The following is a 12,444-nucleotide window of genomic DNA, read 5'->3' as shown; positions in this document are numbered from 1 at the left end:
GACCTGCACAGGCTGTTCTTAGGAGGCGGGACCACGTTGGACATTTGTCCCTGGCCTTACTACACATCCATTTCTTCATTCTCTCCCTCCATCCATCCACTGCCTGGCCACCATCACAAGAGAAGCCTCTTCACCGCAAACGATACTCTGCCACTCCGCAGTCCCAAAACAAGGGACTAGCTACCTCTGAGCCCAGAGCTAAAAGAAGCCTTCTTGTCTTTAGGTTTACTACCATTCAGATAATTGCCAAAGCATTAGAAAGCTGACATATTCAGATGTCAAATACATGTTTACAGTCAGGCATGTATTTCCTCCACTATGTTTGCATCCTTTCTGATGCACACAGCATCCCAATAATTGCTGTTTTCTTGAATTTTACCACAGCAAATTTAAATCAAAGTCATTTTATATAAAGAATTTTTAAAATGTGCTTGAATACAAAACACAAATCCGTATCTCCTCTATCGTTTTCTTCGCATAATTTTCCTTTATCATTAACTTCTTTAAATTGCCTTTATTTGTGCATGTACCCTAATCAAACCACTTTAAAGGAGGTGGTTATATTACCACATATACACCTGATAAAACACATGAAGAAAGTTACTTCAGATAAATGTTTTGGGCCTACTGCACTCCAATACATTTAATGGGCATTTTGACTAAAATAGTAAGGGATGGAAGGGCAACAATGTATGGTGGCATGAACCAGGGACCTGAGAGTTCAACCAAAGCCACGCCCACTCTCTGGCGGCTGATGCAACTGGATAAGCAACTTGATCATTTAGTCCCATTAGTTATCAGCTCCCTGGAACTCAACTAGAGCCTCCCTGAGGGGAAAAAAAGAAAAAAAGAAAAGGCTAAGGACCCTGAAGCTAACATGAACAAAAACGGTTAACAATAAAATTAATGCTGATCGCAAATGTAACCTTCAAGATGCCCAGAGCCCAGTAATCCCTTAAAGACCAGATAATAAGGTCTGATTGCTCCTGAATGTCACACATGCCTGCGAGAAGCAGCCCTGTAAATCGTCGACGCAATTTATGTACACAGAGTCCAAAGTTAATTTCTACGGTCTAAGCCTTATGTCCTCCCCTCTCGAGTCTGTCAGATTAGTCTTGCATTTCCTGCATGCTTTATATGACCTGGATTCACACGCCGAGAGTGAGTGGGAGAAGTAGAACCTGTTCCCCGAGTGCAAACCTCTTGAATATTTGCATATTACAACCTTTTGTGTCTTAATCCCATCATCTAGGATTGGCATTATTACTGCATCATCATGACCATCAGCAGCAGCATGATCATCATCCTCTTGGGGTTGTTGAGAACTATATACAGCACGTAGCTAATACCAGTGCTGGTGTTAACTTCCTATATAATGGCCACAGGCACCCTTTATATGACTTCTTGAAAAATTACCTATGAGAGATGACTGAAGACACACACAAAAAAAAATCTACCAAAAAAGTCTTCCTGATAGCTATCACAACTATAAAAATGTTTATAAGCATATTCAGACATTACAAACTATGTAACTGAAACAATTTAGGAGAGTAAGGCAAAAGAAATCATCCTATGAGCAGAGTCTTCATTTATGTTTTTTGCTGCTAACTGGTTTAAAACATTCTCCCCTAACCTAGTGGTGGTGGTACAAGCCTTTAATCACAGCACTAGGGAGGCGAGGGGGAGGGGGGCTCAGTTCGAGCCCAGCCTGGTCTACATACAGAGGGAGTGCTAGGACAGCTAGGGCTACAAAGAGAAAGCCTGTCTTGAAAAAAGAAAATAACATCAACAACAATAATGTTCTCTCCTAGTTTATGACTTAACATTGACATTGTCTTTTTTGGTCCTATAGAATCTGGAGTTCTAACTTGAATCCCAGCAAAAGTTGGGCTATGTTTATTCTTAACCTTGACCTTTTTCTTAGACCATGCAATCAACATGAAAGCCAAGGCTGACCTACTGGACAAGCAGAAGCTGTGTAAAGTAAAATCACCCCATCTCAGAACAGCCAGCACACAGCTACAGCCACAGCTAGCACACAGCTACAGCCAGCCACACTACATCCTGTGCCCAAACGAAATCAGCAGAGCCATCTATCAACCCACAGCTGACCTTAAATGTACTCAGTGATCTACACAAGGCCACAAGAACCATGCAGCTCATCCATAGATTTGATAAAGGCTACATTTTCCCACAGCAATGATTCTCACAAATACTTTCACTTCCAGCTCATAAGCCCCTCCATATTAACACTTATGACACTATGGTCTTCAGACACTACTTTCTTGAACTGGTCACTGGACAAATATGGGAGGGATCAAAGGAAAATGAAAAATGCTGTTCTAGATGTTAGGCTCTGCTAAGATATAGCAGAAGGCAAGGCATACAGTTGTAATTCATGACCGAATAGCCTAAGGTAAAGTGGCCCAAGTGGCCAGTAAGCAAGGAAAAAAATGGAATCAAGATGGCAAGACAGAGGGATGGGAACCTGAGCTCTAGACCATAGTACAAAATCAAAGTGTGTTTGTACTCCAAATTTCCTTACCATGAACTTCCATCTTCTTCAAGCAACTGTCACTTCCTACTTGGCTATTGAGAACAACAAAAATCAACCCTCGTTCATCATAAAAATTGGGCCCCTTGGAATAAGCAATTAGGAATTAACTCTTGACCTTAAAGCTACAGAGACTTCTTATCAGCATCTTTAGCCAACGTGACAAGGCATCTCTCCAACAGAAAAAGACGCTTTTATCTAGACGCGACTCACAGGGCTGGGTTTTCTCCGTTCTCCAAAACCAGCGAGGAACGCCTACTCACACATCACTTTGCTTGAGGGGCTGTAGCTGACGTTCATATTCATTTCTGGTGAAGAGCAGAGAGCTGCACACAGAAAGAGGGAGGAGCTATGGGTGAGTGAGTTCTACCCCTGAGTGTGCACACTCAAGTCTAGGATCACTCACGGAATGAAAAATGTACCTGGGTTCCCGACTCCTCCTCTTGGCTCTTCTTTAAACATCTAATTATGAAGAAACTTATGTGTTTAGATCTTTTTCGCTCACTGGGGATTCCAGAAATCAAATTGCTGTGGCAACACGGCCAGGAGAACAAATCATTTGTGTTGTGGCTGAGCCATACGGTTCCCTTCACAAACACCAGCAGAGCCTGCACAGCTTTGCTCTCACAAAGCCATTTGGGAGAAGATTTTTATGGCAACAGAGGAAATGTTTCTACTAAAACAACACCTACACTTTGCTGGAGATATTTTCAGGAGGTTTCCCCGACTGCCGTTTAAGTCGCTCAAATATCTCATTTAAAAGTCTGGCTTGGCTCATGGTAAAGCTGGTGGGCCCCATGGGAGGATTTCTCCATCAGTTATTGAATGAGTAGCCTGGAGCAAGACACTTAACCTGGCAAGACCTTAGGTCTGTGATAAAACAGAAACCTCAGCCCCTTCAGGAGTCTGAGAAATGATGCAAGGATACACAGTTAACACCCAGGTTACATAACAGGAATAAGGATGGGCACTGGAAGGACTTGTGGCAAATTCAATGCTAAATTAACCTTAGGAGTCTTAGGGAATAAAGACTGGATATAGTCACTGTGGTCTAGTGGATAGACTCTACTTCAGGACCAAAAGGTAGTTCCCACGTTGTTTGAGTGAGGCTGACAGAAGACTAAGAGCCTCTGCAGAGATAGGCCTCCATTGTTCCCCATGGTTAAGTACCACTAACAGTTAATACCTGTGAAAAGAGTCTCCCTGCTACCTTCTGTAAAGCCTGAATTTCAGCTCAGCTTCTCCTTCAGCTCCACCCTTTGTCCGCCCTCCCCTCCACAGGCTGGGTATCTAGAGCACTGCAGAGTGAACCTCTATCCCATGACCTCTAGATGAGAGTCCAGATCCCAGGAAACCCAAGTTGAGACAGCACAGACACATTCATTGTTTAGGTGAAAAAAGTGTGTCCCACCAAGGTTACAAAGCATGCTGAATTGCACTAACCAGGAGTGGTGTTGCTAGAACTGGAGCCCGGACTCTTAAAACTACCATTCACAATGGCTAGATGACATTTCCACCATTTTGACCAACAAAATAAACTAAACAGTTGGATGTTGTCCTCAAGGTAGATTTCAAGAAGCAAATTTTCACAGGGAAAAACATTGTAATGATAAAAAGGCAACTTCCAGGCAGCTCAAGGATGCAGTCAGTGGCCAGCAACTAGGACAGAAGAGGGGAGGAATGGGTTTGATAACAGGGTGTGGTGCTATTAAAGGCTTGGAGCCAGGAGCCACCTGATGAGAATGGCATGGGCTTCCGAGAGGAGAGGGTGGAAGCCATGACATCGACACAGCTATTCCTACAGGTACTAAGGTTAGAGACACAGAGGGTACCCTGGATCTTTCTCCACGACAGCCTTCACCAGTGCTCAGTCCCCCAATCTACCCAGGTGCCATGCCCCTGGGGCAATGCAGCCCGGGAGCAGGAAGAATGAACAAAGCTGCACTTTAAACAGCCCCAGAGTACAGCAGGAAAGTAACCAACAAGAAGCTTAAACACTCTTAGAATAAGATCCAACAACTTAAAGCATGAGTCTTCCTACCACCACTGAAATGACAGGTGACCCCACACGCTCTAGCAGTGATAAGCAGGGGTACAGGGTGATGTGCGTTCTCACACTCACTGGCTCCTCACAAGCACAGGGCTCTGTTACTGCCCAGCCCAAAACCCAAGGACTAAAAGGATAAGGCTTCCAGGGATGGTGGCTCACAGCTTAAATCCAGCATTGGTGAGACAATTCATGGACAGCCTCAGATATGCAGCACACAAGACCCTGTCCTTAAAAAAAACAAAAAAACAAAAAAAAAAAACAAAATAAAAATGCAAACTGTGGTTGGGATTATAGCTTACTGGTGAGCACTTGCCTGGCCTAAGAATGGTTCTGGGTCTATTCCTATCACCAAAAATACACAAGAACTAGGGGCTCAATGTTTCCCATTATTCTCTGCTAAATACATTCTTTAAAATCTAATACTTCAAAAGTATTTCTATCCCCCCCAAAATAAAGTTTATTTGATAGTGCTTAAATAGGTAGAATTTCATTACCCAAATTTTACTTATTCAGCTCAAACTGTTCCTCTCAACGTTAAGCCAAATTTGGCGATGCCCTATTCCAGAAGGCTAGATCAACCTTTACAATTTCATAGGCTATTCAACAAAGCAGGAAGTAGAACCCAGATTCTTCTCAGCAGTCCTATGCTCACTTCTCCTCATGAAGTATCGGGACGGGTAAGGAAGGGGAAGGAGAGGAAAACAGAAAACAAAACTAGATTCCCAAAGATGGGCAACCACAGTTTAGCAAGCTTCGGCTTTCCAGAGACAAACACAGCCCTGCTCCTCTCTGATCTTCCTATTTTAAAAATCTCATACATTACAGGCCCTTCGGAGGAGATGGGGTTTCTCCTTTCAATACAGACTACGAACACATTTTAGTCCTTCCACCATCCAACAAACCTTCTTTAAGGTCGTTAGAGCCCTTAATGGCTTGAGAGAGAATCTGGGGTTGAGAGCCAGCTTAGCTTCTAGCTGCCTGCTTGGCATTACATAGGCCAGTGATCTTCTCCATGCCTCTGTTTTTCTCATTTCCTTCTGACATGATGTAACCCCATAACTACACGAGATCTGCACTCCTTTCAGCCCTTGACTGGGCTGATCCCACACAAAGACAACAAAAACCCTTTACAGATCCAGATCAACCGTCTCTTCCTTGACATGGCCCAGATGTCTATTTGTGAGGCTGCTTACCAGAATTAAAAGTACAATCTATGGTCGAGGCAGAGAAGAAAGTCTGACCTCATTCCTCACTCAGTTGACGGTGATCTCATCCAGCAAGACTTAGTCTAGGGTGGTCTGACTGCAGAACAAGCTCAATTCTTCCCCTTTCCTGTGACCACACCCTCTGCCATGTAACCTTCAAGTGCCATCCTCCACTGTCACAGGCCACACCTGCCTTTGGCCAAGAGGACATTAGCAAACATGATATAAAGTAGTAAAGGCAATGGAAGTCCTCATGCAGCAAGCTCGTCCCCTTCCATTCTTGCTCCTGTGTCATACCTAAGCAAACATGCCAGATGGAGTATGCCTAAGGATGAAAGACAAACACCACAGAAATAAGTGACCTCAGTCTTACTGGCTAAAGCCATCCTCACTCACAACGTAGACACATAGGCCAACCCGCCCTAGGACAGAATTGTTTGCCCAGTCCACAGGAGGTGATAGTTACTGCTGTCAGCGGACGTCAGCTAAGCCCCGATGAAGAAGCAGGTGAACCTCTAAATTGTCAGGATAGGGACATTTAAAAAAAATTAGGTATCGTCAGGGCTTGAAAGATGGCTCAGCAGTTAAAAGGACTTACTGTTCTTTTTGTAGGAATAGGGTTTGGTTGCGAGCACCTACACAGAGGCTCACGATCATCCATAATTCCAGTACAAGGAGGTTCAGCCCCTCCTTCTGACTTGCATAGACACCAGGCAGGCACATGGTGAACGTACATACAACATACATAAATGCACATAGCCAAAATGAAATAAATAAGTCCAATCTGGTTTCTGGTGTTGGTTTTTCAAAATAAAGTTTGCCCTGGCTGCCCTGGAACTTGCTCTGTAGACCAAGACAGCCTCAAACCTGGGGATCCTCCTGCCTCTGCCTCCCAAATGCTGGCACTAAAAGCATGCACCATTATGCCCAGCTAATTTTTTTTTTTAATTTTGCAAACAGTTTTTATTTTACTTTATTTTTAATTATATGTGGAGGGGGGGTCACAGGCCTTAGGCCCACTGGGACTAGAGATATAGGCAGTAGTGTCCTCCCTACTGTGAGCACCAGAAACTGAACCTCCACCCTCTGCCAGGGCGGCAAGCTATGCACTCTTAACCACTGAGCAGGCTCTCCCAGGGACTCCGCACCGATGCTTTCATTATTGCCTTCCCCTCAAGTTTTGGGGTTGCTGGTTATAGATCTTACTATGGCAATACATAACGGATGCCGTTCCTGAGGATGCATCTCGCCCAACTGTAAAGATTATTTCTAGAACTAAAGTTCGGAGTAATGTTACCCTGCACACTTTAAATCTGTCAGCACCTTTGACGCTCCCAAAGTCCCAAGATGAAGAAAACTGGCTGAGCTTCATCTAACTCCTATTTCACACAACTGGTTTAACCACAGACCTCCAAGTTCAAGTCCCAATCAAATTACCTCCAGTGTTACAACTGAATAGTCTATCCAACCTCTTCACTAGATAGAGCATGTATATTATGTTCTCTTCCAAAATGGCTAATTGGGCCTTCGAAAACAAAAACAACAACAACAAAAAACACCCCACAAGCACTCTGACATCACAAAACTTTATGCTTACAATCGCATATGATTAGAATTTAAGGGTGAGTCATGAAGTATCTAAAATCCACAGACGGTGCAATTTTCTGCTCAAATGATCTCTACAATTTCAACATTCCCATGTGTGCTTGCTGACCTGACGCCGACTCACCAGCCACCTCATCCCCTCACTCCCTGACTCCTGCCCCATGTGTACTACGCATCTGCAACTATGCTTGATCCCATCAAATGGTCCTGGAACTGCTGCTCTGAAACTCTCCAGAGCCTGGTCACATGTGATGTGAATCTGAATCTGAATCAGCAGGCGTCCCCTCAAGGTGTCAAAGTTCATCAAGCACTGCAGCCTTCCCCCTGGCTGGACCTAGTCAACACTAAATCCCACATGCTCAGTAGCCACAAGGTGGCACCATAAAAGCTGGTAAATACAAACACATCCACTAAACTTTGATGCTCAAACTTCAATTTCAGGTGCTTGAAATTAGCAGTAAGTTCCGAAATAACAACCCCAACATAAAGTGCGGCCTCTACAACGTGGAGTTTCTTCTGCAAAGTCCCAGCTCTTAATCACATACTAATCTGAACACAAACAGGATTTGTCCAGAGGGCTCCGTTCGTTCTTCATGTACTGGTCGAGATAGTATTTCGCCAAAGCTGCTACAGGGACCCTCACACCACTATGTGAGACTACCCGATAGAACTGAGCTGGCATTAATGTTTTCCTACTACAAAACACTGAGCATTTGGTGCCACCTCCATACTGAGAAGCGTCTATGCTCACTCCACTCACTGTAGCTAGCTCAGAGCTGAACACTGACCACTCAGTGGGGAGGGTATGTGGCCAGGGGAATAAAGGAGAAGCTGGAAGGGAAAATGACTTGAAGGTAGGGACAGAGTACAAATACGACTGAGGTTTCTGAGTGTCTTCTCTTCATCTTCTTCCTTGCACAACCTCGGGAACAGATGAGTACTAACCCTAGACAACAACCAACAGGGGAGAGAAAGACTCCTGATCCCTGCCTTAGCCAGCCAAAGTGACCACTGTGAATTTAGAAAGAATGAAGAGCCAGACTTTCTGAAAGACTTTATTTTGTTCCATTTCTAATTGTGTGTGTGTCCGGGGGAGGGGAGTGCCTAGCCAGGCTTACACATTTTAAGTGCTGGCATAGGCCAGAAAGGGCACTGTGTGTCTCTTGGAAGGAGAATTAAAGGTAGTTGTGACCCAGTCAGAAGCACTGGGGTCCTCTAGAAAAGCATTGTGTGCTCTTTACCGCTGAGCCACTTTTCAGCGCTAAACCCACATTTAAAAAATTAGGTCACTTATCAAAAACCAACATTCCAAAAACAAAATCAGGATATGACCGTATATTTTCCTAATCAAAAACAAACAAACAAAAACTCCTTTTACGTTCTGGAGAGAATTATTTTAAACCACTCGTCTCTCCCAGACTCCTGAAATGTCCATAAAGGACACACAAAGACTTTCAGAGCCCAGTAGCTTGGATTTTCTGCTTCATATCGCTGTGGTCACCAAAGAAATACTTCTACTTCCACCCTGGACATACAATTCCATACTCCACTTCTGAAGGAAGCTGTCATCTTTAAACAGAGAGACAAAAATAAGTGCAAACAGAAGGCATCTGAGAGCCAAGAAGCCAAGCCGGGGTGCTTGCGGGGAGAGCTGGGCGGAACAGGTGCTGTCTACTTAAAGACCTAAGCGACCAGCAGTGTGCGCTTGAGCCAGGAACTCCTGACTCTGCACACCTGCAGCCTTGCTCTCCAGGACTGAATTTCATTTCAACTTTTCTTTGCAGCAACTCGCACCCAGTCATGGTGTCTGAAAACGAGGGCTGCACAGGATTTTTACCACTTAGGGAGATCCCAAACATCTCAGAACCAGTTAAACCCTTAAAATCTAAAATTAAGAAACGGCATTTCCGACTACTGTTTCATTATTCTTCCGCACCCATACCCACACTCAGCCCCACTGTGCACTCGCACACATTTGTGTGTGTGTGTTGTGTGTGTGTGTGTGTGTGTGTGTTATTTCCCTTCCATCTTAAATCCTTTTTAAAATGCTATGTAAAAGTATAAGCCCTCACAACTGGCCACCAGTTATGTCAGGAATGAGACAGCAGGCATAGTCTGTGACTGACACTCCCTTTTGTGACAGGCCTTCAGTGCAGTAACCCTGCTTCTCGGGGGAATTCTATCCTTTGGAAACATTCCAAAATTCATTTCTGCTCTCCCACAGCCTGATTTTCTGCATGCATTTTTTCAAAAACCATCTCCATCCCCTGGGAAGAAAGAAAACTGATACCAAAATTAAACAAAAGCGGCCTTCCGAAGGCCTCTCATGCAAAGCTTTGCAAATAAAAGCGATTTCTTGACTTTGTTCTCTTTTTTCTCTCCTCAAAGTTAAATCCCTCATGGTTGTTCATTATTGTGGTTTATAAATGTGTCTCCAGGTAGGAAGATCAACATCCCTGCTACAGAAGGAAGCTCAGTCAGCTAATGCCAACATAGGAACCACAGCGACTAGAACTCCCACAATGCACTACTATATCCGCCCCCAATTTCTTGCCAACGCTGTTCCTTAATTGGCCATGAATAGTTACGGTCAGCCCCAGTAATTTCTGCACCCTGGTTAGCATAATCTCCTAAGGCATCAGATGCAAGCTTAAAGTCCAAATTTTGAAAGAGCATCCAATTAATAATCATCATAATAATGATAAAAGAGATGGCAAACTGCTGTGTGGATTCTAGCCTGCACAGTGGAAGCTCAGCTCACTGAACCAAATTACTCTCCTATTGTCCACCCAGTCATTTCTAGCCCCATTTTTGTTTTGAAATTTTTTTTCTTTTGAGACACTGTCATTATGTATCTCATGCTAGCTCAGATCTAACATTTTGAGTTCTGTTTGTTTGCTTTTGTTTTGTTTTAAATCATAATCTCTTATAACCCAGACTGGCTTCAAATCTGCAGTACAGTTGAAGATGACTTTAAACTTCTAATCCTCCTGCCTCCACTCCCTAAGCGACGGGATTACAGGTATGCAACACCATACCACTTCTCCTCTAACATTTCTTAAACGGTCTATTTAGTAAGGAAACTTTCTGGAACTACATAGAACCAAAGGCTGGGATTTCAAGCTTCAGATTCTATCCACTAACCAACATTGATTGAGCAAAGACAGTATAAAGATAATTACCGACAGCTGATCTCAAGGAAATCACAAGTCCAATCAAAAAGGCATCTCTAAATGACTATGTTGCATCTGGAAACAAATGTTTCCTGCATGCTTGGCCCACACTTCATGCCATAGCAATGATACTGACATGAACCTCCCTTGCTCTCATGGAACTACATCCTAGAGCAGGCACTGACAGCAGACATAAGGATATGGTCTGAATACAAACAGATCCTGAAGGTAGGATTACAAATCTCAAGGATTTTAATATTAAAACAGGAAAGTGAGCCAGGCAGTGGTGGCGCACACCTTTCATCCCAGCACTTGGGAGGCAGAGGCAGGCGGATTTCTGAGTTCGAGGCCAGCCTGGTCTACAGAGTGAGTTCCAGGACAGCCAGGGCTATACAGAGAAACCCTGTCACAAAAACAAACAAACAAACAAACAAACAAAAAAAGCAGTTAAGTGAAACAAGATCCCACATGGCAAAAATTTTAAGGAGGTTAGGCCATTAACCTAAAGATATTGTAAAGAAAGTGACTCAGTCAATGAAAGAACGTGAAAAGGCCCGTGAAGGACATGAGTGAATAACAGCATTTGGTAAGGGTAGCCAGCAGGGCACGGACAAAGTGGGTAGTATCAGAAGTCAGAGGCTACAAGGAAGGGGCCATGCCAGCCCACAAGACTCTCGTTAGGGCCCTGGCTTACATTGTGAAAGAGGCAGGAAGTCACCGCAGGTTCAGAGCAGAAGGAAGGACATCATTGGACATATTTTTAAAGACTCACCCAGACTGCTTTGTCGACAATCCTCTCAGGTGGTTGACAGCACCCACAGAGAAACTAGCCAGCAGGCTCCTAGAGAATCCAGACAAAAGAAGCCAGGAGTTAGACCAGAAGGGAATGATGAAGGCAGTCTAAACTGGCTGCCTTTGGGTCAAATACAATCATATACTGATGAACTGGATGTCAGTGTTTGAAGACAGGCGTTGGTTTCGTTTGTTGCATTTTAGTTTAGTTTTGTTTTTCTCTGCTAAATACTGCTTTAGTTTCTGTCTTGGCCATCACCCAGGAGTTTCTGTGTTTAGGGCTTGGTCCTCGGCTTGGTACTAACGGAAATAGTGGAGCCTCCATAAATGGAGGTTATGTGGCTGAGGATGTGGCACCAAAGGGTTTATGTGACATTGCTGGTTCCTCTATTTCACAGATGCTACAGGAGAACCGCTTCTCACCAAACACTCCTGGTCTTGACCTTATGACTAACCAAAACAAGGTGACTAAGTGACCACGGGATTAAACTTAGGACACTCTGACCCCAGGCAAAACCTTACTTCTTTTAAGTTGTAGTCTTGGGGGTATGTCTAGTGATGGGAAGCTGACAAATGGAATGCTCAATAAAGCTCTAAATTTGTGTTCACTGGGCCGTAAGTCCTATGATTTATGGTTATATACTACTTTATGCCTCCTCCCTCTATCTCTCAACAAACCCACAGTCAGCCTGGACACTAGTGACCATAGGCACATTTTTCTGTCTTCCCATTAAAAATCCAAATATTTTCTTTTTATTTTTTTTGTTAATTAGCCTTTTTATTGTTTTTTCTTTTCTTTTCTTTCTTTAAATTGAAGGTCCCTTACTGGTCCTGCTTCCATGAGTGGCCAAGATCAAGGGAAAGGGGAGGGCAACCAGCTGGTGCAGGGAAGGTCATTTCCAAATTTCATTTACACACAGAACTAAACAGACAAGCACAGAGTCACTATTGTGGTTAGAAGTTGGCACCATGGGATGGGGAGGGATGAGGAGTAGGGGTGTCGTTAAAAAAAAATACAGGCACCCCCCAAACTGGGTGCCTAGGACGGATGGGACTTGGTCTGCT

At 43.9% G+C, this 12,444-nt stretch overlaps 1 protein-coding gene across 7 annotated transcripts in view; it reads right to left on the bottom strand.

Annotated features, from left to right (window-relative positions):
• The window catches only part of Plcb4 (phospholipase C beta 4), a 363,080-nt gene that overhangs the window by 269,043 nt on the left and 81,593 nt on the right, over positions 1-12,444 (bottom strand). For 6 of the 7 annotated variants that reach the window (XM_031372018.1, XM_031372023.1, XM_031372017.1 and 3 more), the window contains exon 2: positions 11,360-11,428. The gene's annotated coding sequence lies outside the window, so the exon portion shown is untranslated. Of the gene's footprint in view, positions 1-2,767; positions 2,881-11,359; positions 11,429-12,444 lie in introns of all 7 variants that reach the window. The other variant, XM_031372019.1, reaches the window with a different exon arrangement.

This window comes from Mastomys coucha, unplaced genomic scaffold (genome assembly GCF_008632895.1).
Source record: "Mastomys coucha isolate ucsf_1 unplaced genomic scaffold, UCSF_Mcou_1 pScaffold15, whole genome shotgun sequence".
NCBI classification, from domain to species: Eukaryota; Metazoa; Chordata; class Mammalia; order Rodentia; family Muridae; genus Mastomys; species Mastomys coucha.
The sequence above is the reverse complement of the archived record's forward strand: the minus strand, read 5'-3'. Positions and strand labels throughout refer to the sequence as shown.